Source organism: Pteronotus mesoamericanus, unplaced genomic scaffold, assembly GCF_021234165.1.
Source record: "Pteronotus mesoamericanus isolate MK-2021 breed Mesoamerican mustached bat unplaced genomic scaffold, CSHL_Meso_final contig_291, whole genome shotgun sequence".
Lineage (NCBI taxonomy): Eukaryota > Metazoa > Chordata > Mammalia > Chiroptera > Mormoopidae > Pteronotus > Pteronotus mesoamericanus.
In genome coordinates this window covers 4334517-4360720 of record NW_026555124.1, presented here as the reverse complement: position 1 = coordinate 4360720, position 26204 = coordinate 4334517, and the positions used below count along the sequence as shown (strand labels likewise).

Sequence of the window (26204 nt, the reverse complement as noted above, 5' to 3'; positions counted from 1 at the left end):
ACGCTATGTGGGCTATTGGAAACTAGTGATCTTAAATGGGACTGTGATAAGTGAGTGTGGTGATCTAGAAGGAAAAGGCCAGAATCAGGCACCTAGAGAAGTTCAAGTCTTACCACTTACTGGCATGCAGGAATGTTGCTTGTTAGACATCATTATATTACTATAGGTCTTTAAAGCGTACATTTGCAACTTCCTCTTTTCATTCCCTTTTACCCTAGAAAAATCATAAAACAGAAACTCTGCAGTTCTCTGGATTACATTAGTTTGCAAACATAGCTCGTATACCTGTTAACAGTGCAAAAACGGTAGCAAGAGAAGCTAACACAGAGATGGGCCATCATAAAAGAGGGGAATCCTAAAATCCAGGTCACAGTTTTAATCTTTGGAGCATTGCATCGACTAAGGGCATCTTCCAGTAACTGTGATGCCCATCATAGAACTAAAAAGTGGAAGGTCACACTTTTCAGAGCATCTCCCTGAGGTTTTTCAGAGGGATCCTCCTGGTATGTCCGTTCCAGGTGACAAGGCTGTCAGACAGGTAGTTCCTAGAATTGACCGATCTCTCATCTCCCAAGATTTTCACCATACTGTTCCCATAACTCCTACTCACACCTTCTTCAAATCTCTACCTCACCTTCAGTCTAGATGAGGCCTCCCCATACCTTGCTCACAGCACTTCACCATTCATAATTACAATGAAAGTATTTCAAAGTAATTGGCTTCACAGCTAACTCTTCCTCCCAACGGAAGGCAAGGGTGCTTTGTTCACAGCTACATTCTTAATCAGAACCTGGTACCTCATTGGCATTAAGTCCTTACTGAGTAGAAAATGAAAACAGCTATATTCTACAGGGAGCATAACTTGAAGCTGGAGTTTCTTTTTGGTCTTCTAAGCAGGCTGGCTGAACTTAGCACCTTCCCTGTCCTTACCCACTTCAGATCACCATGTTCACTGCCAGCAGAGTATGTGGCACAAGTACAGCAAGTTTTGAGAATATGAATTAAACAATGTCGTTGGCTTAGAAGTTCAGCCTATGAGGATTACCCAGAAAATTGGGTACCTGCTGGGGTTATCACACTTGAGGGGCTCTAGCTAATATACAATTGAGACTGTGACCAGGAAATTTTTCTTTAACCTTGTCCTACCTTAACAGAAGAGAGTTCTGGCCTGGATAGGATGGGCATCTTTAGAACTCATGGAGACCTTGTAATGACCACGGAAAGCATAGCTCATTTTTGCTTTGTTGCTCTTTTGATTTTGGGAAGGGTGGGGAGAAGGAGGTTTGCCAAAGGAAGACAACTATGGTACTTTCTGAGCATTCAGCAAATAACTCTTCATCCTCCAGTAGCACAACACGGGGAGAGTCACCGAAAGCTCCCTGTGGATGTCCACAGAAGGCAGATATCAGAAGCCTGGGGCTATTTTGCAGCTTTTACGGGGATGGGGATGCTGCTCGGATGTCTCCAGCTGTTTTGACTCTCAGTGGCTTCACAGGCTTTCCTGGTGGCAAATGGAACTTCGGCCTGATTGGAACTGCCCATGTTCCTTATTACATCCATTCAGATGTAGAAGATAAAAAGTCCTTTGGTGACACAAGGATGACCATCTAGCTGCTCTCAAGTTGGGACTTCCTCACAGTACAAGGCTTGTTGCAGCAGCTAAAGGGCCAGGACTGAAATGTTGATTTCGAGCACTAAGGAGGCTCATTCGAGAGTTATTGGGGGAAATGAACTCAGAAGAAACCTTTGCTCAGTTGGGGGACTGATGGGTAGTATGGAAAGCCAGGAAATCAGAAGAGAAATCACTTGACCTCTGGACTTCTGCCACTCTGGAAGGCACCAGAGCTGTGTGGCAGTGGGACATTTTGAGGCTGGAAGTCTATACCAGGGGAGGAAATCAGGGATTCTTAGGAAATACTCAGTACGAGCTTTTGAGCACTACAGCTGAAGGACATGCTAAGGACACCAGGTGAGGGCAGAATCAGGGAGCCTCTAAAGAAGCAGTTCTGGGGTGCCCTTTGCATGGGACCTTAGATAGCCAAGGGCTGTGGCAGGTACATGATCAACTGTGTCCCCTAAGGGCAAAGCCAAGTCCAAGCCTAGAGATGAGGTCTGACATGAGCAATGCTCAAAGCCGCAGTGAGCTGAGATCTATGGTCAGACAGGAACATACAGGCTGGAAGATGAAGAGGACATGGCTACTGGTACGGAGCAGAAAAAGAATTCGTATTTACAGCAGTAGCTCAGGATCACAGATTCAGCACACACTGAAGGTGCAGGCCCGAAGACTGGTAATAGGCTCTGCCTTCTTGCTCTGGGAGGGAGAAGGAGTTAACAAGTGCCACGCTGCTGGTGCTGGTGACTAAGGCAAGGACTAAGTTCCCTGGAGCCCTAACAAGGTCTCAGAGAGTGAGCAAGACAGAGACTAACTACTAAAAGGCTGGGGACCCTGATGTATTTCACCTTCAGTTAGGGGTGGCATAAACCAATTCCATCTAACAATATTTTGAATGTCTCATTGGCAGAGATGTCAAATCCTTCCCTTGTTTTGCTGTTGATTACTACCTGAATGCAGATCTAGAATTTTAGATTCTATGTGGCTAAAAAGATAGGTGATTTTTCCTTAAAACAACAACACAGCTAATAAGTTGCCAAAAGTTGGGGCTCCTGATTCCTTAACAGCCAGCTTTCTTTTTGATCTTTCATACTAGTGTTCTTCTTGGTAGGAACCTGCCTATCTTGTGGTCTACACTCCTAAAGTTTACTTGCAAGGAAGTTATTTGAAACCCAGAATAACTATTTTTCTTTAGAGGAAGTTTATACATGATTATTTCCTGAGGAAAATTTATTTGACCTATGTTACATATAAACAAGTCTTGCCACTTCTGTAATTAAAACATTCCACTTGTGTTTCAAATCATTCACATTAAAACCCTAAATCCTTACTATGGTCCACACAACTGCCCCTCCAACCTCATTTCCTGCCAGTTTTCCTCTCACTCCATTCCAGCCACAGTCTTTTTGTTGGGCTCAAATGCAGTGACTCTAACTTCTGGCTGAACATGAAAACCCCCTTGGTAGCGCTTAAATACTAATGCTAGGCCCACTCCAGGCATTCTCATTTCATTCATCCGTGGTAGGTGCACTCCTCAACATTGGCATTTGCAGAAGTTCCCCTGGTGCATGTTTATGTAGAAACTATTACATTTACAGACAGAACAACACGCCTCCTGCTTATACAAGCAGGGCCAAAGGCACAGTTCCTGACACACAGTATGTACTCAACTATTTTAAAAAAACATTTCTTAACCTTTTGGATTGCATTCATTTTCTTACCTATTGGGAAAAAAAAGAATTTTCTACCCTGTTTGAAAAATTGCCACCAAGAATTGGAATTGTGAATTTTTTAATTTTTGAAAAAATGGTTATTTCAACTAGTAGGAAGATACATATGACATTTGGAAAGTTTCGGTGGCTTTAAAAGGGCCTAAAGAACCCTGAGAATTAATATGAAGCCCTCTTCTTACCAGAGGCAAGTTATTTTTTGGCTTATAGTTTGGTATTTATCCTGTTAGTCTGGGAATAACTAGTTCTCAAACTGACTTCCTACTACCCAACATCAATTTCTGGCAAGAAAACCTAAAACATCATATTATACTAATCTGCCTCAATGGCAAAAATGTAATTTAATCAGCTAGAAATATGGCCTTTTTGTTTTCCTGAAGATACCCAGAAAGCTATGTGCCATTAAAGATCTTTGAAATAGCATCTTTAATAATTTTTGTTGTTAAACTTACATCTAAGTTTGCACCATCTAATTTGTTTTGTGTTGTTGGGTGAATGAAGAAGAGAACAGGACTTGATTATTTACCCCAAGGAATTAGATTTGTTCTCCTTGTTTTTGCAGAATACAGTTTCCTGCTCCTGTTTCCAGGAGTCACCAAGAGTGAGCACTAGGTACAGCTCAAGTCTTGCAGTGACCTTAGCCAGAGCCACAGCTGATTCTAAATTTCAATGTCAATGAGGGCAGCTGAAATCCAAGCGCTCCCAGAAGCAATAAGGGAAAGCCGCTAGGTGTGACTCTCTGAGCAGTTGAAGTTTGAGGAGGGAGAGCCTGGAGGGAGATCATCCTCTTTTGGGACTGCTTGGAATTCAAGTTAGTAGCACCCACAAAAAACTTTCAGAAGCTTTCAGAAGGAAAACATTTTAGGTTCTAACACTCAAACTCCCTTAGTTGTAATTTTTAAAAAACCAAGTAGCATTGAAGGAACACTTTAAATAGCATGTGAATCCAATAAAGGCAAATTAGTTCCCAAGACCAGTTGCCTTTCCAGTACAACAGGGCTTCAGAAAAAGACTTTAGTAAGATCAAAAGAGGTTAAGCACGAAACAATAACCATAACAGCTTTTTTTCCCCCTTGGTCATGAAACAAAAATTTGATACTCTAGTTTTGGTGGCCATGCAAGTCTTTTGATCCATTAGGACAAGGAAATTGCTCTGTTTAGCATAATCCCAGAGACCACTGTGGGGGAATGTATGAGCATCTCACAGTTGCCAGCTGAGATTAAGCCAACTCACAGCCATCCAGGTTAGACCTGCAAGAAGAAAATCATGTGAGCAGAGGCACACAAGTGTCTTGGTCAGAAGCATGCTCTTCCCTGAGTGTGCCAGCTGAAGACCTGGCATGGAAGTATTGTGAGACATTGTCACGCTATGCCTCTTGCTGAATTGAAACCTTATTTTCACCCATTCTGACATATGCATCATTGCACGTAATGTTGTAAAAGCATAATCTTTGCATTTAGAAAGGATATATTCTATTTGATCTTTACATAATAAGAAACACAGGAGTATTGGTAAATGTAAAAGCAATCACTTAAAAACCATCTTAAAATATACTTTATGAAGAATTTGGGAATACTAAAGTAAAACACCCTAAAATACTTCCTAATTGCAAGAAAACCAACAGTTATATAAGTTAAAAAGTAATGACCATGTACTCACAAAAGAGGCAGGTGTGACAACAGAGTCCAGGTTGCCACCTTTTCTCAGATGGCAGCTTCCACATCCTTCCCTTTGCCTGCGTTGTTCCATTACACCTGAGTGGAATTGAGTCATGAGTCTTAGCCCCTTCGGTCCACTGGGCGTTGCTAACCAATTGCAGGAACAAAGATCAGAAAGGAGGGAGGAAGAGATGCCTGCAGAGGTTCGCCATCATCTGCTGCAGGGATTTAACTTCAGCGAGCATAAGAAGCACCAGGGGTGCTTGGTATAAATACAGATCCGTAGGACACACGCTCAGGTTTTGATTCAGTAGGTCTGGTTTAGGGGCCAGGACTTGAACTTTGCCAGGGATTTCCCCTGCCTTTCTAGCTACATTTCATACTAGACCATTTCATCTCTTACATTGTACGTTCTAGCTCGAAGTTGCAAGAGTCCAATGAGCTGCACAATGCCTTTGCTCAAACTTGGAGTGGTTTCTGTCCCCTCTCCCTCTTCTAACACACGCACACATGCACAGTCATTCATGCATGCCTTGTGGGACTGACGCACATGCTGAATCTAAGATAATATCAGACACTACTTTCTTTCAGTCCCCCTTCTCTGTGATTATGTTCAACTTGTACTCTCTCTATTTTGGCACTTCCTACACATATGGCATTTTCTTGCTTACATGTTGCTTCCCTCATTAGATTGTGAACATCTAAATGTAAGGACCATGTCTATTCATCTTTATAGTCTCAGCCATAAAATTCTCAGCATAACATCTGGTATTTAATAACTACTAATAAAAATTTGTTGAACTAAATCAAATGTTTGTTGACGCAAAGAATTATGTATTCCAGTTCATAACTTGTCCTTAAATAACTGAGACTTGACTGAATTAGGATAGTGGTAATTTGCTGAGTTAGAAAAATGTCTTTTCATGAAAAAAAAAAAAACCCTCAGGAAAATATAAAGTTACAGAACAATTGAGAAAGAACAAGTGGATATAATATTGTTTTTCATATGAGCTCTTAAGTAAAAGGCCGCTTTTTGAAAAATAAAACTGTCTGTTCACAGGAATTTAACATTTAAACTATATTTCTAAGTTTATTCCTGGAGTCAGATTGCTCAGGATCAAAAATAAATAGATTTTATCCTAATAAAACACAAGGGCCTGTCATTTCTCATGTCTTTTCTTTCACGAGGTTAGTATGAACCAAACTCCACTTCAAAGCAACATGCATGATGATTCCTTTTTTTCTTTCCTCTTAACCTTAGACATGATTTTCCTTTCTCCCTAGAAGGAGTAATACTGAAGAGTGACTATAAAGAGATAGGGAGAAAAAGGATGTATGTAGTTCTTCTTCCCTCTGCTGGAAAATATTAGAAAAAGAAGATCAAAAATGGAAATACTGTACGTTGATGGGGAAGATGAGATAGCTGTGGGTGAACCTAAGACATAGGGTGCGTCATGCCTGCAACTGCAGTGGTGAGGGCTCTGAAGGGCAAGCACAGACACTCACTTTGGTGCCTTGCCCACCTTACTGGGTTGTTGTGATGGGCATTTAAAAAGAAAAAGGAGGAAACTGATATGAAGTGGTTTGGTAACAAAGTTATGCAAATGTGCTAGATAGTATAGGCCGGATAAACTGAAAAAATAGTAGCAGGGTGAAGCATCAGGGAGTAAGCTATTTCTAATATTATCTATACATCCTGTGTAAATATTTTCAGGATTTTACCAAAGGAAAGGAAGGAACTTCGAAATCCATAATAAGATGTTTCTGCAGTCATCTTTGGGGGTGTGGCAATGTATACATTTGTGATCTTTATTCTGTTGGAGACTTTCTATAGATTTTTATTTGGATGTAACAAAAAGAGGTCATTGGGTTTGTTCAGCTTGTGGCAATTTTTAATACTTCCCTGAAAACCAGCATTATTTATTCAAAGCTTGAATTATCTGAGTACCTTCTGAAAACTTGGAAGGGTTATCCTTCCTGCTGCAAACTTGACTGTGGACATAGCACATGAGCTTTGGAGTAAGGTAGGCATAATGTGATTCCTGGTTCTACCACTTACTAGCGGTGGGCTGTACAGCAAATTTATTTTGTTTACTGGAGTCTCTGTTTCTGCATTGTTAATACTTGTGCATGAGATTGTTAAGAACGAAATGTGATAATATTTCTTAGTACAGAATCTGATAGATACTCAATACACTCTAGTTTTATTCTAATTTTACTACCATCTGCTTTGGTTAACTCAATTATGTTTCCTTTTCTTCAAATTTCCAACCTCTAGATTTTAGAAAAGGTACCCAAATTCTACTCTTATTTTTTATGCTTATGTCTTCTTATTATTTTTGTCCTTTCTAGAAGTTTTTCACATGTATTTCTGTAACTTGCTTGAGTAACTGATTTTTTTTTAATTCATGTAACAGAGTATACTAGGTGTAGGTCAAGAGGTGTCTCTATTTCTACATTAAGGGGCTTCTGAGTTTACATGATATTTATGATTTCTCAGAACTACATGGTATTTTGAATTGATATAACCTATATTTATAATTCAGTTTTCTTTATGAACATGAGCACTATCATTCAAAACATGTTGCTTAGAAATCTTGTCTTCTCTTAGCCTTTAAGTCTAAATTCTCAAACATCTCAGGTCTTTGGGCACTCAAACTCACACAGGTGCTTGTATAGTACTAATTTTGTCATAATTCAATGTCTTTTGCAGTCCCCTTTTGGAAATTGACTCAAAACAAAGACAGAAAATCTACAAAAACCAACTGAAAACGTGCTGGTGGGTGAGGGTGAGGAGACATTTAAGAACCTATTCAATGTGACTGCCCTCTGTGTCCTGATTTCTTAGCAGTTGTGTTGTCATGCTGAGGGTTCCCCCAACAAACATCTGTCTTTGATTTCAGAGTGGGATTCACCCTCCATGCAATAACCTTTTTCAAGTCCTCCTCTTTTTACCTTGTCTTCTTGTTCTTTTGGAATTGGGACTCTAAATCCCCCACAGTGTGAAAGATAGCCAAACATTATTTATTATTTTTGTTGCCTTGTAGGCATTCAGAAAATGTTTGGCTTTGAATTGGTTTCAATAAAATAGTTGGCTGGAGTTACACATGAGCATTTTGGCTGGAATTTTGTTACATACCAGTTTGAAGCTGAATTTTGGTAAAGCTGCCTTGAATACATCTGTCTTTGTCAATGGGTTTGTTTGTTTATTAAGTGCATATTTTCTGAATTTTTGTGGGAAGGGAAGGTCAGACAGAGGAGCATAAGGATTACAAGTGATTACAAATAGAAAAGGGATTCATGGAGAATGGTGTCTAGAGATAAGGCGTTACAAGAAGGGAGTCTGAGTCATATTGTGCATGAGTGGCGTCCAGCCCGAGGCCAAAGCCAGAACTGCCATTGAGCTGAGCTTCCCAGTGGCATGTTTTCCACATTCTGAATGGCGGAGACATTCCTGAATAGGTCGTCATAATTCATGACAGGGCAGAAGTGTAATTGATATAAAGGATGGTTCCCATAAAAAAGGCTTTATCCTTCTCTGTTCAAGTTTTTACAAAGCCTTAAGAAGAAGCCAGCTCTACTTCAAGAGACGTGGTGCATCCTTTGTAACTAGAGCCAAGCAGATGAGTAAATAACCTCTTCAAGGAAAGTCATTAGCAGGTTGGATAATGATATTGATATGAATAACTAAAGAGAAATACATGAAGTAGTTGCTATTAGAACAGGTATTAGATGTTGCTTGTGTATAACTGGGTTCCAATCCTTCATTCTTGGTTTATGCCACATTCCCCTTCTTAAAATAAAAAAGCATATTTTAAAGGACATCAGAGACTTAGCAATAAGTAGCTTCCGCGACATAAAGCATTGATCATGGCCAGCAGGGTTGTCGTTACAGTGGCTGAATCAGCTTAAACCTACCTTCTTTTGTAGAGTACTCCTGCAGTAAAAGCAGGAAGGAAGTTTATCCCGGAAAGTCTTAGGAGAGCGTGTCTACAATCCCAGACCTCTGAAGATTCTTGCACTAGAAAATAAACTTCAGTCTGTACATTTGTCACAATTTCTTAAGAGGATACTTGGTTTGGGATGATGGAGGAGATGCTAAAGGCAACAAACATAAAAGAGTGGAAGATAATCAGGTACTTGAAGACTACAAAACTTTAAGTCTCAATGACAAAATGTTGGGCAAGGTTGCAGCAGGGTTGACTTACCCACTGTCAGATTCTTGGAGGCAGGGCCCAGTTTGAGATTTCTTTTGTAACTCTTACAGGGCCCAATGGGGGCCCAACAGCTTCTGGTGGGGGTGGGGGGACGTTGAGTGCCGTGCCACCACCTGGCAGGATGCACGTCCTGCAAAAAGGGGGTTATTTCAGAAGAAAGTGCCTCCCCATGATCAATTTAATTAACTAATGACCCAGCAAAATGGCTTACCTCTTGTAAGTGCACAAGTTTCTCAGTTTAAAATGGGATCCCAATGTCTATTTTATGGGATTGCTAGGGGCTTAAATAAGATTATTCGCGTAAAGTAGCTAATAATGCGTGATATAGAAGACAATAAGTAATAGCTGCTATTTGTTCTCTCAACATTATAATAATTTGCATAGATTAAAAATTTGAGTAGACCCTATTGACAGACAAACAAGCAAACAACCTTAGCTCATCACACTACTGCTAATAATAATAAGAGCTTCTATTTATTTATTTATTTATTTATTTTTAATTAATTTATTTACTTTTTAAATACATTTGTCTCTGCCTTCCCCCCACCTCTTTCCCTATTTAAAGAGTGATTACCATGTGTCTAGCCTTGTACTAAACATTTTATGTAGATTATTTCATTTGACCTCGACAACAACCTTACCAAGGGGGTTCTTATAGATATCAAATTAAAAATGGAAGAATGTTAATAGCAGTAATTTTTCATGCAGTTACTAAGCACTTTAGGACTCATTTTCTAGAACTATATAGTGAGACAGGAAGGGAGGGAGGGAGAGAGAGAGAGAAGTGAGAGAGAAAGAGGCATAGGATTAAAAAATGACCAATTAGTCATTTTCTGTGAGCCTTTCTTGAAGAGGAGCCTGAGAGAGCCACCTAGCCTGCAACTGTGAAAGGACACCTAAAGCTTTGTGGGCAGCAGCAAGGGTAGCCAGAGACAGCATTGTGAGGGAAAAAATGAAGGAAACATCTTTTACATTGTTTCTGAGATATTAAAAAAAGATTGGGACCTATTAGAGAAGATAGGAGTCCAGTCTATAGAAAGCCCGTGGAGGGGAAAAGCCTCAAGAGAGAATATCTGATGAGAGGAAGTCTCTAAAAACAATCTCTTAGGATTGAGGTTGAAGAACTAACGTCCCTAGGGCAAAAAATAAGGGCTCTAGGGGAGGGAGAATAAAATTCCCTTGGGAAATCAATTATTTTTGGGGGGCGGGCATGGCATGTGTTCGGGGAGGGGATGTCGAGGCTCTTCATGAATACAAACTTTTAAATTATTGTATTGAGGTAAGTATGCACAAATCATAAGTGTACAGCTTGATAAATTATCACAAAATGAACACACCCACATGACCACCACCCGTGTTAAGAAAGAGGACATTACCATCTTTATAAACACTACTCAGAGCTTTCACATAATTAGCTTCTTAAATGAATTTGTGTCCTTCTAATATAGAGCTTTAGAGTCAAGTGTAGCCAGTTAGGATGTATTTGATATAGAGAGAAGAGGGCTTGTTCTGAAAAATGAGTTGGAGAAAACACTTAAAATCCACAAAATTCCATAAAAGTGAGATATTAAAATATAAATAAATTATAATTAAATCCTGAAGTAAGGGATAATTTTATGCACTTTCTAAACCCATTAAGGCATTGAAAATTAATGTTCAGAGGGGAATCCCCACTAAAAAAGGAATACCTTGTCTTCACTGCCTAGCATCTTAGAGAGCACATAGCATTTGGCACTGTTCCAAGCCTATGGTGCACTCAGCAAATATTTGTCAGTAATAATAATAGTGATAAGTTACCTTTTTTGTAGACTACACAGAGATCCCTGGCTTCCCTAAAGCAATAACCTGTGCAAAAAAAATATGACTTTTAGTTCTTCTGAAGCTCCTGGCTGCAGCCTCAGGGAATGAGATTAATCTATGTGAATGACTGGTGATATGTTTTTTTTATGCACCAGTTGAAAGGGTTTCACTTTTCACCTCTTCCCCTTCCCACAGCCAAACACAGCTTTGAGTTTTGCAGAGGTGAGGGAGAGGAGGGAAGGAGGGAAAGAAAATAAGAGGCAAGATGATGAGGCAGGATGGTTTTTTACAAAAACCCTAAAATGATCCCCGCTACACCACAGAAATACTACGGATTTGTTTTGCCTTGATATTTAGGTTGCCAGTAGAAATTGGGAAAGGATGAGGCACCTATTTTATAAGAATGTGTGAATTTCATGGTTTGTCATGTTTTCAGCTATAGAAAGGCACAATTTTAGCATTACTTATTGTGGGGGGGGCGGTTAAAGTATAAATAAATGCAGAATTCATATGAACCTTTCTTCCTATGTGTCTACTCTAGCCAGTAGATTATAACTCGGCAGTTTTAATTCTTTATTACTTGGCAGAATAATTCTTTAAGGCACTTTTATAAGAATATAGACTATTGAAGTAAATTATTTAGGAATAAGTGTCATATGGTTTAAAGAAAACTGAGGTCTACTTTTGGGTTTTATCACTAACCAGTTATGTGACCTGTGATCACTCAACCTCTGGATCCTAAAATTGGATGGTGGTTAAAAAGATGGGCTTTGGAATCAAACGGACCTGGTTCAAGACCCACATTAAACCTGTGGGAGCTTCAGATTTCTTGTGTGCAAAATGCAGTCATTCATAGTCCCACTTCATAGAATGTTGTGAGAAGGGTCAAATGGGACAGTGAGTGTAAAATGCCCAGCACACAGCCATTGCTCAATAAATAATTGAGTCTGTGTTAAGTAGTCACTCTTCTCCTTTCCAGATTTGAAACGTTAAGATTCTGTGAATGACAGAGCTTCTGGAGTATCTGTCGGGAGTGTATCCAGTGAGGAATTTTAGTCCGCTGAGGTGTGGCACACAGTAGCCAGGTTTTGCTTGTGCATAGGCCCTTGGGCATTGGTGTATTTCAGTTATGTATTTATTGAAAACCCTGATGTCCCTTGAAAGAAAGAGGAGGAAATCTGCTACCCTGTCAAAAGAAAGAAGACCATGTGGCCTTGTCTGGCATAGTCCTTTAAGAGAAGCTGTTTGCTTGCTTCAAGGAAGAGCGGCCTTGGGGTCCCCAAGCTGAGACAAGGGAGCGTGGCTAGACTTGGGAAAGAAGATGAACAAAGAGAGAAGGTCAGTGTCCTTGGGTTGGGCTAAGGACAGGGGCAAATTAATCCTTCCTTCAGCATCCTCTCTCCTGCATTTTCTTCAGCAGGTGATGGGGGCGGGGCTCTAGCAGGAGATCAGGCCATCCACAGAGCTTGCTTATTTCATCCGATGCATAATAACAACATCCTATATCTTTCCAGTTCTTTAACACTGGCAAGTGCTTTCCCAGTCACGGAAAGTGAACAGGGAAAAGGGTACTTAGCTTGCTTTAAAGGTGAGGAAATTGAGACCCAGAGAGTCTTGGGCGGGGGGAATTGAATACTCAATAAAACACAGTTTTCCTGACCTGCGGTTCATGCTTTTTCCTCCGTACCATTTTGTCTCAGATGTATAGTTGTGAGGACTCGGATAATGCTTTTCCTTCCTATTTATGTCTTTCTGAGCTTCAGTCTCTTCATTCATAATATGGAATTAATGGTTCACAATACCTTCCTTACCAGTTTTGTGCAAGGACTAAATTAGATAAATGTGTATATAGCATTTTGTGCAGTAATAGCTATTAGTTGTTGTTATCAGATAGTTGCAGCTCCCTTTCTGTCCTAGAGGGTGCCAAATTACTGGCATCCCTTTTTATTGTTTCCACCAGTGAACTCCATGTTTTGAAAGATTTTGTATATCGAATTGCATATATTGGTTAATAATGTTTTTGTTACTATCAAAGGATTTAAGGCTGCCAGTTGAAGCTTTTGATCAGCAATTGCATCAATACTGACTTGGTTTAATTGCAATAAAAGCAAAGAAACCTGATATTTAGAGAGGCTCTTCATTCTCATCCAAGTAAACATACATCCTTCAGGTTGTTTGAAGTATTTCAAACATCTTGCTGATCTCTAGCACTGTCATTGCAGAATCTGGACATAGTTGAGCTCTCACTTTTCAGTGACTAAGCCAAACCTTATTATTATAATCTGAGTGAGTTGACATTTTGTGTGTGATCTAATTCAATTTATGAATGTTACAATTTTTTTCCATCACATCATGGGAAATTGGTGTGGTCCAGAAATAATAAAAATGAATTCATTAAGAATGAAACTGAAGATGAATTTTTAACATGCTACCAGAAGTTATTAATTAACTAGCATACCAACATTTCAGATACTACTATACAAGAACTTAATTGTGTATTTTATTCATTGTCATTGAAGATCAAGTTAAATTATAATTTTTAATAATTTTAAATTTTTTAGCCCTTCATACATGCAACTTTTATAACATCAGAGAGCAAAATAAAATGAATTTTTAGTATTATATATAGAAATTAGATCTTTCATTGCCAAATTTAACTGTTAAGAGGGAAAATTATAAAAGACATTGAAATAGACAAATTTATATAAACTCCTCTTATTTTGAAATGATATGTTACATAGAGAATAAGTGGAGAGTTTTTCAGATATTATTGGGTCAAGCTAAAATAATTTCATTGTGAAAGCATTTTCTTTCTCCGTGTGCAGTCTAAGTACATATTTTGTGCTCTTAGGAATAACTTTCCAAAGCTGTGTGAAGAATGTAGCAATAAAATCTAATAAGAATTATGGCTCATGACTTGAATGACGTCAGTACCCTTTTAATCCTCCCAAACATGAAAACGTTTTCCCCTCCTAAATTAGATTTCTTAACTCTTTGTTTCTAAGGAAATACATAAAGCTCTGCAAATCCTTTGGCAAAGTAAGAGTTAAAGGAATATGTTTCATTTCATTATTAATTCTTATGCTTATTATTAAGACAATCACTTTAGAAAAGTAATGTATACTAGATAACATTTTTAAGAATACATATTATTTTGTTTGATTTTTCCACCTATTATTGAACATCAGAAGATCTCTGAGTTCTGTGTTCCAGGAATCATTTTTTGTACTCTGTAAACCAGTCACTCTTAAATGTGAGTGTAGTCAGAATCACCTGGAAAACTTGTTAAAACACTGATCGCTGGGGTTCATTCTCAGAGATTCTGATTCAGGAGACCTGGGGTGGGCATGAGAATTTGCACTTCTAATAGGTTCCCTGGTGACGCTGATGATGCAAAATGGGGATCACCTTTTGATAACAACTGCTTTTAGCCATTTTAACTTTCTTATTTTACAATTTATTTGGTGGGGATCAATCATCAGGAGGCATGTATGTCACCTTGGTTTATGAGTTCAATATGTTACCTATAGCTTGGTTATTTGGCCAATCCAGATTTATTTTGAGCCCAAGAACGGCATGCAGAAAAGCACAGCTGATGAAACGGCTTGATGCTGGAAGATGTCAGACTGTAGAACCTCTACGGGTAAGTGTGTGGTTTCTTTAGTGACATCACATTTGCCTGCAGAGATTTTCCAGTCTGCCACTTTGAAGCTGTATTTAAGGTGGAAAAATGTTGTCTTCTTTCTACAGTCATCTTTCCAGGACTGCTAAATCTTAAAACTGTGTTTATTGAAGGTTAAAATTGAATGGGAAAAAGAGGTTAGATTTGGAGTTCAGACAGGAGACTCAACGAGAATGGACACTTTCTAATTCTGCCACACATCCCATGGAGAATAAAGGAAAAATGGGAAAAATGAAATTTCCCCAAACCACAACTAATTTCATTTGGAACAGTGAAAGCTTTATAGTCAATTCAAGTAAATATCCTTGAGTTTCAAGCAATTTTATCTAAATGTCAAACTTTGCGATTGGGTTTCTCAGTTTCTTTCTTAATTTACTGTTATGCCTAACCAATCACAAGAAAGATGAGTAGAATGAGAAGGTGTGCTTCTCCCCTTCCCCCTTCTACCTAGTCACTGTCTTATGGTATATAGCATCACCTGTCACTAATATTTGAGGTGCTGGAATAGTGAAAAATCAACAATCTTTATTTCAGAAGCTCAAGAATAGTCTAATTCATGAATATTGTGATATCATAAACTCTATGCTGGATTTTTTTGGTTCATTTGCCAGAACATATTTTTTCCCAATATTAACTCTAATTTTTTTTCAACATTTGACTACAGCAAGGACTCTGTGTATTTTCTCCTTTGTGTATCCCAGCACAGAGAACAGTTCCTGGCACATAAGAAGTACAGTAAATAGTATTTATTTACTGAATGTACATTAATTTATTTAAGATTTATTGTTTTGCAATTGCTTGTTTACCATTAGAATGGCAATATATATACATTGAGTCACATATTTCATTGATATATATTTAATTTTAGAGAGATAAACACAAAATATTTAAATATGAAAAATCCATCTTGGTAATGAAGAGTATTCCTATATGAAAATACATTGTAATGGGCCTCGGCGGCTGTGGCTCAGTTGGTTGGAGCATTGTCCTGTACACCAAAAGGTTGAGGGTTTAATTCCCAGTCAGGGCACTTGCCTAGGTTGTGGGTTTGATCTTGGTCTGGGAGCCTAGCCTGTGAGAGGCAGCCAATTGATGATTCCCTCTTGCAACCATATTTCTCTCTCTCTCTCTCACATTGATGCCTTGTTCTCTCTCTCTCTCTCTCCCCCTTTCCATCTCCCTTTCTCTCTCTCTAAAAGCAATGGAAAATGCCCTTGAGTGGTGGTTAAAAGAAAATACATTGTAATGAAACTTTAAAAAGTAATTTCTTACAGTGTTATATTATGCCTTTCTTGCATATAGTTTTATTTCAGATGATGAATTTTTTAGTCCTGGGTTATATCCAAATTTATGTAATAATGAATAACAAAATTAGGTTTGATTATGTTTACACTACACAATACAGTGTCTTGATTATCTGTTAATCTGCCATATACACATCCTTTGACCTCAAGATGACTTTAAAAGCATTCTCGCGATTGCATTCTGACTTTCTACTACAAATACAAACTTGACATTAAATCTCTCATAAGTGCATGGAGGATATAACAGGTGGCCCTGATCTGATGTGAGTGGAGCTAAATAATGTGTTGAAATAATTGGAGCTTAGAAAGATAGGAAACATCTGGGTTTCAAGGGAGAACATTTTCATCCTTTTTACTGCTTTTTAACTAGAGAGCTACATCATTCTGGGTTATGTAGAAGAAAGGGGGCCAGTGTTAGGAACTCCATGATCCTCACTGTGTTCCTCTAAGCTCCAAAGGGTGGGACTAGTATACTTTGGTTATGGGAGAAACGAAGGCTTCGTATTCCACTTTTCATTTTCCCTTTTCCAATCATGATTTCTGTTTTATATGTGCTTGCAGGGCTGTATTAATAGCATTATGTGTTCTTTTGAAGGAAAATTAAACTAGTGATTGATGGAATCATATTTGCCGGGCCCTTGATTGTTGATATCTTGTTTGTTTCTTTGCTCCACGGGAAGGAATGAATGGAACAGAGCTTTGGGACAGCATTATCATTTTAGCTCTATGACTGGGCTCTTTAGAGTCAGCCAGCCCATAATACAGGGCTCTTGTTAGTGGAAGCACTTACATAGAGAAACAATTTTCAACCCTTTTCATCTCATGGCACACAGAAACTAATTATAAATTACTGTGGCACACCAAAAAGTATATTTTTTGCTGATCTGACAAAAAATAGATATACTTTTGATTCATTCACACCAGATAGCTATTACTGTGTTGGCTGTTGTCTTTTTTTTTTTTTTTTTTTTTTTTGACAACCTAAGGGAAAAGAGGTCAGTGCCCCTGACTAAATAGTCAGGTATTGCATGTTTTAAGAAATTCTTGGAACATATGAGTTGAAAATCACTGATGTAGAGAAAAAGAGACTCCTTTATAAATTCAAATATTTGATATATAAGTATTATTTGACATTAACATATGAGTACAGATAAGTTTATAAGACTATGCCCAGAAGACAGGGAAGGTCTTAAAAAACTGTACAGTACAGTTACATTTTGAAAGATCAGGAGGCTGAGATCTACCCAATAGTTCCTGACTCTCACTGAACATCAGAATAATCTTGGAATTTATAGAACAGATGGATTCTCTTGCTCCAGCCAAGACCTCCTGAATCTGAACTTCCAAGATGTCAATTTTAGAAGTCTCTATTTTTTAAAAATTAGTACACTTTATTTTCTTGGAGAAGTTTTAGGTTCAGAGCAAAATCAAATGAAAGTATAGAGTTTTGATGGACCAGTAAGTCTGCACTTGATGTTGTTGATATGTTCTGTGACTTTAGGCAAAATGTGTTAGAAAACCAATTTTAGCATTGGCTAATTAATATAAACAAGAGTTAAGTTCCTATGTATCTCATCCATGTTGTATTGAAACAATGTTATTGGAGGGACATCATGCATCATAGTGATACATTTGTTACAGTCTATGAACTTACATTGGCACATCATTACCACTCAAAGTCCACAGTTTAATTTAGTGTTATTCTTAGTGTTGGATGGGTTTCGGCAAGTATATCTGCCATTGTAGTATCATACAGAATAGTTTTCCTACACTAAAAATTGTCTGTCCTCTGCCTATTCATCCATCCCTCCTCAACTCCTAATCTTTTTACTGTCTTTATAATTTTGTCTTTTCCAAAAAGTCATAAGGTTGGAACCATACTGTACTACCACCTCTTCAGATTGGCTTCTTTCGTTTAGTAATATGCATTTCCATGTCTGTTCAGAGCTTGATAACTCATTTTTTTTTTCTGTCACTGAATAGTATTCCACTCTCTGGAGGTACAACAGTTTATTTATCCATTTATGTAGATAAATCTAGATAAATGGATAAATAGTGGTTGCTTCCAAGTTTTGGCAATTATGAATAAAGCTGCTATAGCCATCCATGTGCAGGCTTTGTGAACAGAATTTTTTGATTTATTTTGGTAAATACCAAAGAGTATGATTGCTGGATTACATGGTAGGAGTATATTCAGTTTTCTAAAAAGCTGCTAAACTGTCTTCCCAAGTAGATGTGCCATTTTGCATTCCCTTCAGCAATGAACAAGAGTTTGAGTTGCTATAAATCTTTGTCAGCATTTAGGGTTGTTAGTATTTTGGATTGTGGTCATTTTAATAAGTATGTAGTGGTCTCCCATTGTTTTAAATTGCATATGACATTAGAGAATTAAAATTAAAATTCTCTAATGTCATATGGTGTTGAATATATTTTCATATGCTTACTTGCTATCTGTATTTCTTTTCTGGTGAAGTGTCTTTGGTGAGATTAAAAACCCATTTTTTAAATTCAGACATTTTCTTATTGTTGAGTTTCAGTTTTTTGCATACTTTGGTTATGGGTACTTTATCAGATGTGTCTTTTGCAAGCATTTTCTCCTAGTCTGTGGCTTGTCTTCTTATTCTCTTGACATTATCTTTTGAGGAGCAGAGGTTTTTAATTTTAATGAAGCCCACTCATTTATTTCATGGATTTGTACTTTTGGTGTTAAAGTCATCTAGGTTTCCTACTGTTACCTTCTAGGGGTTCTTATAGTTGTGTATTTTACATTTATGTCTGTGATTCATTTTCAGTTAATTTTTGTGAAGGGTGTAGGCCTGTGTACAGATTAATTTTTTTTTATGTGGATGTTCAGTTCCAGTGCCAGTTGCAGAAAAGACTATTTTTACTCTATTGTATTGCCTTTGCTTCTTTGTCAAAGATCAGTTGACTGTATTTATGTGGGTCTATTTATGGGCTTTCTGTTTCATTCCATTGACTTTGTCTTTCAATATTGATTTGCCTATTCTGGGTATTCTGGGTATTTTGACTATTCAGATAAACTTTAGAACCTGTCAATATCTGTGACATAACTTAATGGGATTTAGATTGGGATTACATTAAATCTATAGATCCAGTTGTTAAGACCTAACGTCTCGACAATATTGAGTCTTTTTATTCTTGAACATGGAATATCTCTCCATTTATTTAGTTCTTTCTAGAAATCGTTCGTCAGAGTTTTTTAGTTTTCCCCATCTTGTATGTCTTTTGTTGATTTATACTTAAGTATTTCATTTTTGGCGATTTTACTGTAAATGGCAATGTGTCTTTAATTTCAAATTCCACTTTTTCATTGCTGGTATATAAGAAAGTGATTGACTTTTGCATATTAACCTTGTATCATTCAACCTTACTATAATTGCTTATTAGTTCCAAAAGTTGTTTTGTTGGTTCTTTCAGGTTTCCTACATAGACAGTCATGTCATATGCAAACAAAGACAATTTTATTTCTTTCCTCAAACTCTAAATGATTTTATTTCCTTTTCTTGTCTTACTGCACAACATTCAAAAGAGTGGTGAGAGGGAACATCCTTGCTTTGTTTCTGATCTTAGAAGGAAAGTTTCAAATTTCCTATCATTACATATGATAGTAGCTGTAGAATGTTTTTTATAGAGTTGGGGAAGTTCCGCTTTATTTCTGGTCTGCTAAGAGTGGTTTTTTTTTTTTTTTAGGATGAATAAGTATTAAATTTTGTCAAATGTTTTTCTGTATCAACTGATATGATCATGTAATTTTTCTCCTTTAGTCTGTTGATGGGATGAATGACATTAACTGATGTTTTGAATGTTGAACCAGCCTTGCATTCCTGGTATAAGTCCCAGTGGTCACAGTGTTTAATTCTTTTTATATATTGTTCATTCAATTTGCTAATATTTTGATGACTATTTTAGCGTCTATGTTTATGAGAGATATTGATTTATTGTTTTATTCTCTTGTAAGTCTTTGTCCGCTTTTGGTATTAGGATAATGCTGATCTCATGGAATAAGTTAGAAAGTATTCCTTCTTTCATTTTCTGGAAGAGATTGTAGAGAATTGGTATCATTCCTTCCTTACATGTTCTGTGGAATTTACCACTGGACCTATTGAGGTCTGGTCCATTCTCTTTGGAAAGTTTTAAATTATTGATTTAATTTCTTTAATAGTTATAGGTCATTCAGATCATCTATTTCATCTTGTATAAGTTTTGGAAGCTCAGTCCATTTCACCTGAGCTATGAAATTTATCGGCATGTAGTTGTTCAAAATATTCCTTTATAATCCTTTTAATGTTCACAGGATCTGCAATGATGTCCTCCCTTTCATTTCTGATATTAGTAACTTGTGTCTTCTTTTTTTCTTCATTAGTCTGACTAGAGGCTTATAAATTTTATTGATCTTTTCATTTTGGTTTTGTTGATTTTCTCTATTGATTTCCAGTTTTCAATTTCATTGATTTCTGCTCTAATTTTATTTCCTTTCTTTTTTCTGCTTACTTTGGATTTGTTTTTCTCTATCTAGTTTCCTATGGTAGAAGCTTAGATGTTTGATTTTAGAATTTCTTTCTTTTCTAATACGGTTGACCCTTGCACAACATGGATTGAACTGTCCCATACAGTTCAAACTTGTGTTGTCCAAGGGGCCACTGTATTTTTGATTTGAGGTTGGGAATTCCCATATGTGAAGGGCCAGCTTAAGTTACACTTGGATTATCAATTATGTGGACTGAGTTTAACCCCCCTGTTGTTTAAGGGTCAACTGAATATGCATTCAATGCTATAAATTTTTCTCTAGGCACTGCTTTCACTTCAAAATTACATCTCAAAATTTTTGATGAGTTGTATTTTCATTTTAAGTTCAAAATATTTTTAGATTTCTTCTGAGATGTCTTCTTTGACTCATCTATTATTAAGAAGTATGTTATTTAATCTCCATGTATTTTGGGACTTTCCAGTTATCTTTCTGTTATTGATATCTAGTTTAATTCCACTGTCGTCCAAGAGTACATTTCTATTATTTTCAATTTGATAAAATGTGTTTTATGGCCCACAATGTGGTCTATTTTGGTGAATAGTCCATGTGAGCTTGAGAAGAATGTGTAATATGCTGTTTTTGGATGAAGTGGTATACAGATATCAATTATTTTCAGTTGATTGATGGTGATGTTGTGTTCAACTATGCTTACTGATTCTGGCTGTTGAATCTGTCCCTTTCTGACAGAGTGTTAATGTCTCCAACTGCCACAGTGTATTCATCTATTTCTCTATGCATTTCTATTAAATTTTGCCTCATCTGTTTTAAAGCTCTGTTTTTAGGTGTTTACATATTAAGGATTGTTATGACTTCTTGGAGAATTCACCCCTTTATTCTTATGTAATATTCCATTTTATCCATGATAACTTTCTTTGAAGTCTGCTCTGTCTAAAATTAGTATAACTACTCCCACTTTCTTTTGATTAGTGTTAGCATGATATATATCTTTCTCCATCCTCTTTTAATCTATATGTATTTCTATATTTAAAGTGAATATCTTATAGACAATATATATTTGGGTCTTATTTATGATACACTCTGAGTCTGTCTTTTAACTGATGTATTTAAATTATTTATATTTAAAGTGGTTATTGGTATAGTTGGAATAAATATCTACCATATTTGCTATTGTTTTTATTATTTCTTGCCCTGTTTTGTTCCTATTTTTGTCTTCTCCTCTTTTTCTGCTGTTTGTAGTTTTAATTGAGCATCTTATAAGATTACACTTTCTCTCCTTTATTAGTATATCAATTATACTTTTTTTAAAACTTTTTTTCATGGTTCCCCTAGGTTTTGCAGTATACATTTACAAGTAATTCAAGTATATTTCCTAATAGTACTGTGCCATCTCACAGATAATATAAGTACTTTATAATACAAAATATTCCTATTTCTTCCATGCTATCCCTTGTATCATTGTTGTAATTCATTTCACTTACACATAAACATACATAATAGTGTATCTTTCTATAGGTCTATATAGATATAATCACAAATAAGCATACATAATTTAATACATTGCTGCTATTATTATTTTGAACAACTGTTATCTGTTAGGTTAATTAAGAAAAAAATAAAATTTTTATTTTACTTTCACTTATCCATTTTCTGCTGCTCTCTTTTATTTAGGTTCAAGTTTCTGGCTTGTGCATATATTAATTTCCTTCTCTCTGAAGAACTTTTAACATCGCTTGGAAACAAAAGCAATTTGTTTGCAGTAAATTTCCTCCATTTTTGTTTGTCTGAGGAAGTCTTAATTCTCCTTAACTTTTGAAGTAAGGATAACTTCACAGGTACAGGATTCTAGGTTGGTGTTCTTTTTCTCATGACACTTTAAAGATTTTACTCCACTCTCCTCTTGCTTATGTGGTTGCTGAGGATAAGCATAAAGTAATTATTATCCTTGCTTCTTTGTAGGTAAGGAAGTTTTTTTCTTCCTTTTTTGGAGATATTCTTATAATTGATTTTCTGAATTTTGAGTATGATATGCCTAGGTATAGTTTTTCATTTTTTGTTTTTCACTTATCCTGCTGGTATTCTCTGAGCTTTCTAGTTTTGTGGTTAAATGTCTGACATTAATTTTGGAGAAATACTCCATCATTATTGCTTCAAATATTACTTTTATTCTTTCCTTCTTTCTATATCTGGTATTCTTATTACATGTATGTTATCCTTTTTGTAGTTATCCTGCAGTTCTTGGATATTCTGTTCTGTTTATTTTTTCAGTCATTTTCCTCTTTGCTTTTCATTTTTGGAAATTTCTATTGTCACGTCTTCAAGCTCAGATGTTCTTTCCTCTGCTGTGTCCAGTCACTAATCAATCCAACAAACGCATTCTTCATTTCAGTTATAGTGGTTTTTGAACTTTAGCATTTCTTCTTGTTTTTTTCCTTAACATTTCCATCGCTCTACTTATATTAACCATATATTCTTGCATGTTGTCTATTTTCCCCAGTAAACCTCTTACCGCAGATTATTTGCGTGTTTGTTTTTTAACTCCTGGTCTGACAATTCTAACATTATTTCTATATCTGACTTTTACGTTTGTTTCATCTCCTCAAACTGTGTATTTTGCCTTTTAGGAGGCTTTGTCATTTTTCTGTTGTTGTTGAATGGCAGACATGATGTACTGGATAAAAGAAACTGTGGTAAATAGGCCTTTAGGAATATGATGGTGAGGTGTGGGAAGAGAGGACGCATTCCATAGCCATGAAAGGTATGGTTTCGGTCTTTTTGGTGAGCCTGTCTCCCTGGACTGTGAACTTCACCAGGGCTTTTCAGCCCCCTCACTTCTGCACTTCATGTGGACAGGTTGGCTAGGGGGAGACGGAGTTGAATATTTCCCTTCCCCCAGGTCCATTGGGCTCTGATAAAACCCCAGTTGCTTAAACCTCTGGTAAAATAATTTTACCAGAGCATAGGCCTTTTTAAGAAAAACACAGTGCTCTGGAGTACTTGAAAATGGTTCTTTTCCCCCTGCCTTGCTGGAGGCTTGAGGACATCTTTCTTTGATACACACTGTGAAGATCTGGCCGTGCTCCCAGAGGTAAAACTCACAAATGCCAGAGCCCCTCTATGACTTGAGCTTTTAATTCTCAAACTTATCCACAGTGAGCCTCTACCAATTCATTAATGGCAGTTCAGGTTTTCCTCCCCTGGCAGGTTCCCGTGGAGGTTTCTGCTCATGGGTTTCTACTCTATCTAGTAAGTTGTGATTCTCTGTACTATTTACCTGTCTCTCCAATTTTGGGGCAGTGTCTTATCCCGTCAACTCATTTCTCTGATGAATCTAAGATGAGTTTTCCGTTTATTCACCTTATTACTTATTGGTAAGATGGAATAATCACCTCTAAGCTCCTTATGTGCCCATGGGAAACTGAAAGTCTAGAAATCTCTTTATCAAGATGAGTCTGATGATTGGGTGGACTTGCACCTCAGTTCCTTTTAAACTTTAAAAAAGCAATGCCATCTTGTTTCAAAGAAAAAAATTTTGAATTTATAAATTATAAACGAATATAAAATATAAAATTGGTGAAAGCGGGGTTGTTCTCGTTGAGGTATGTGCGTTGGTAAGGTCGAGGCCCAACGCTTTATCCTTCAGCTCCAGACCGCCTCTGCAGAGACCTTCATTAGCATGGGGTGAACCAATGATCTCTGAAAGCTCTTGAGGCGGGGGAGGGGGAGCCGTATCCAAGTGGCCAATCAAAGCAAGGGGTACTGACTTCAGATATTTGCTCGGTAATCCCAGTGGAAAGTGAAGGGAGCAGGAGGGTGACGCAATTGGAATCCAAGTTAGATTCCTGTTTGCTGCAGAAAAAGACCATTTTGCAACTTGCCTCCTTTAAAGGATCCTGCTGGTATAGGGTGTTATTCAGTTAACCCAGCCTAAGGGGGATGTTTTAAAGATGCGGGATTGCCCTGGTGATGAACAAATATGAGAAATAAATTTCCAGTGGGGCTGGGTTGCCTGCTGACTGTGATTTCCTGATGATCTATAACAATGGCTATTCACTAACAGCTGGCGTCCGTCTCCCTCGGACAAAGCCCGTGGAAGCGCAGGCGCTCAGATTGGTGAACCAGAACCGTTTCCTTGGTAACAGTTAACTAGCACGTGTTTTATTGTTTCCAACTGCTTTTCCTGGGGTGTTTGCAGGTGGTGGGAGATGATTTCTTAAAGAGGGGTCATAACCTCATGAACTTTCAGATGTTGCAACAAATTGGGGAACAAAACATTTTTTTTTCCTTTCAAATATATTAAGTAAATCTTATTACATAGCATTTTCAAGACAGATGCAGCCCAACAGTTTTTCAATTTTGCCATTATTTCCAGATGTTATCAATTTAAAAGTGAGAGCTCCATTCATGATCAGGAGATACAGCAAGGAAATATTAGTGATATGTATGGCAGAAGAATATTATTTTGGCCTTTTTTGGGAATGTGTTCTGGTTCTATATTTTGCTATAAAATGTGAGATCAAATTATAAAATATGAGTGTATTATTAATTGGTCTTTTAATGTTTTGTATATTTTGCCTCTTCATTAATTTAGTTCAATGTTTTTGCCTTTGCTGGTAGTTTTTTGTCTTTCTTGTTTTTATGTACCAGAAAATTGATGGTGTTGCTATAAAAATACAAGACCAAACAAGACAAGACTTGAGATCACACTAGAATTTTCTTATTAATTTATTTGACATATATTTGAAAGGATCAGTTAATTTCCAGATGGATAGCTCCCTCTTCTGTCTGGCTTAGAGAATTTGCACCTTCTGAAACCACAGATGCAAGAGGTAGTGTGTATCACCGAATTCTCTAGCTTGGCTGAAGGATGAATGTAGTGACTGTGCGTTGAATAGCAATTCATGAATTGGAATATGGAGGATGCTTCCATTGTAATAATTTTGTTTAAAATAAAATCATCAACCCTGCTGTAAGTGCTAGCTGAAAGTAAATGAAAACATTTGTAAAAAGTTAATATTTTACTGTATCTGGAGATATCACTTAAAAATGCAGACCTGATTAATTGCTCATCTGAATTCTATCTGAAATATGTGGACTTTGGTTACGTAAGCATTTGTCTCTTGACTTGCAGAGAATTCAAACAACTCAAGGCTTCCCTTGAGCCTGATTTGCAAGTGTTTACTTTTCTAGTTACTTTTCTAGTTAGTGTTCTTCATGAGTTTACAAACATGCACCTGTTTTTAAAAATTCAGTCAATGGCATTCAGATGCTCTTTTTTAGGACTTAGAATTTTTAAAAGGCTCCAAAATCTTTTCTTTGAGAAATATCTTTTCCTTGTTTCCTTGGGTCCAATTTAATTGCTACAACGAGAATTAGGGTTGTGCTCTGAAAATGAACACAAAGATCTATAATCTAAACTCATAACCATAGAACTAACAGAGCTAATACAACTACTTATGTTGATGAGGATACTTAAACATACAGTCTTTGTTTTAGAGACATGATGAAGTCATAAATTTTGACCATGAAGAAGGAAACGTGGATTCATTCAGATTCTCCCCTCTCGTTCCCCTCAGTGACAGGGTATTGGGGATTATATGACCCTAATTATGTGAAAATATATTAATGGGCACTGTTCACAGCTCTCTGCTTTTGTTGGGGTGGACACACGTAGGGACCCTCTGGAAGAG

The 26204-nt window shown here is 37.1% G+C and overlaps 1 pseudogene; it reads left to right on the top strand.

The window, feature by feature from the left end:
* Positions 1 to 2105: 2105 nt before the first annotated feature.
* The window catches only part of LOC129072017 (40S ribosomal protein S4, X isoform-like), a 132826-nt pseudogene continuing 108727 nt past the window's right edge, over positions 2106 to 26204 (top strand).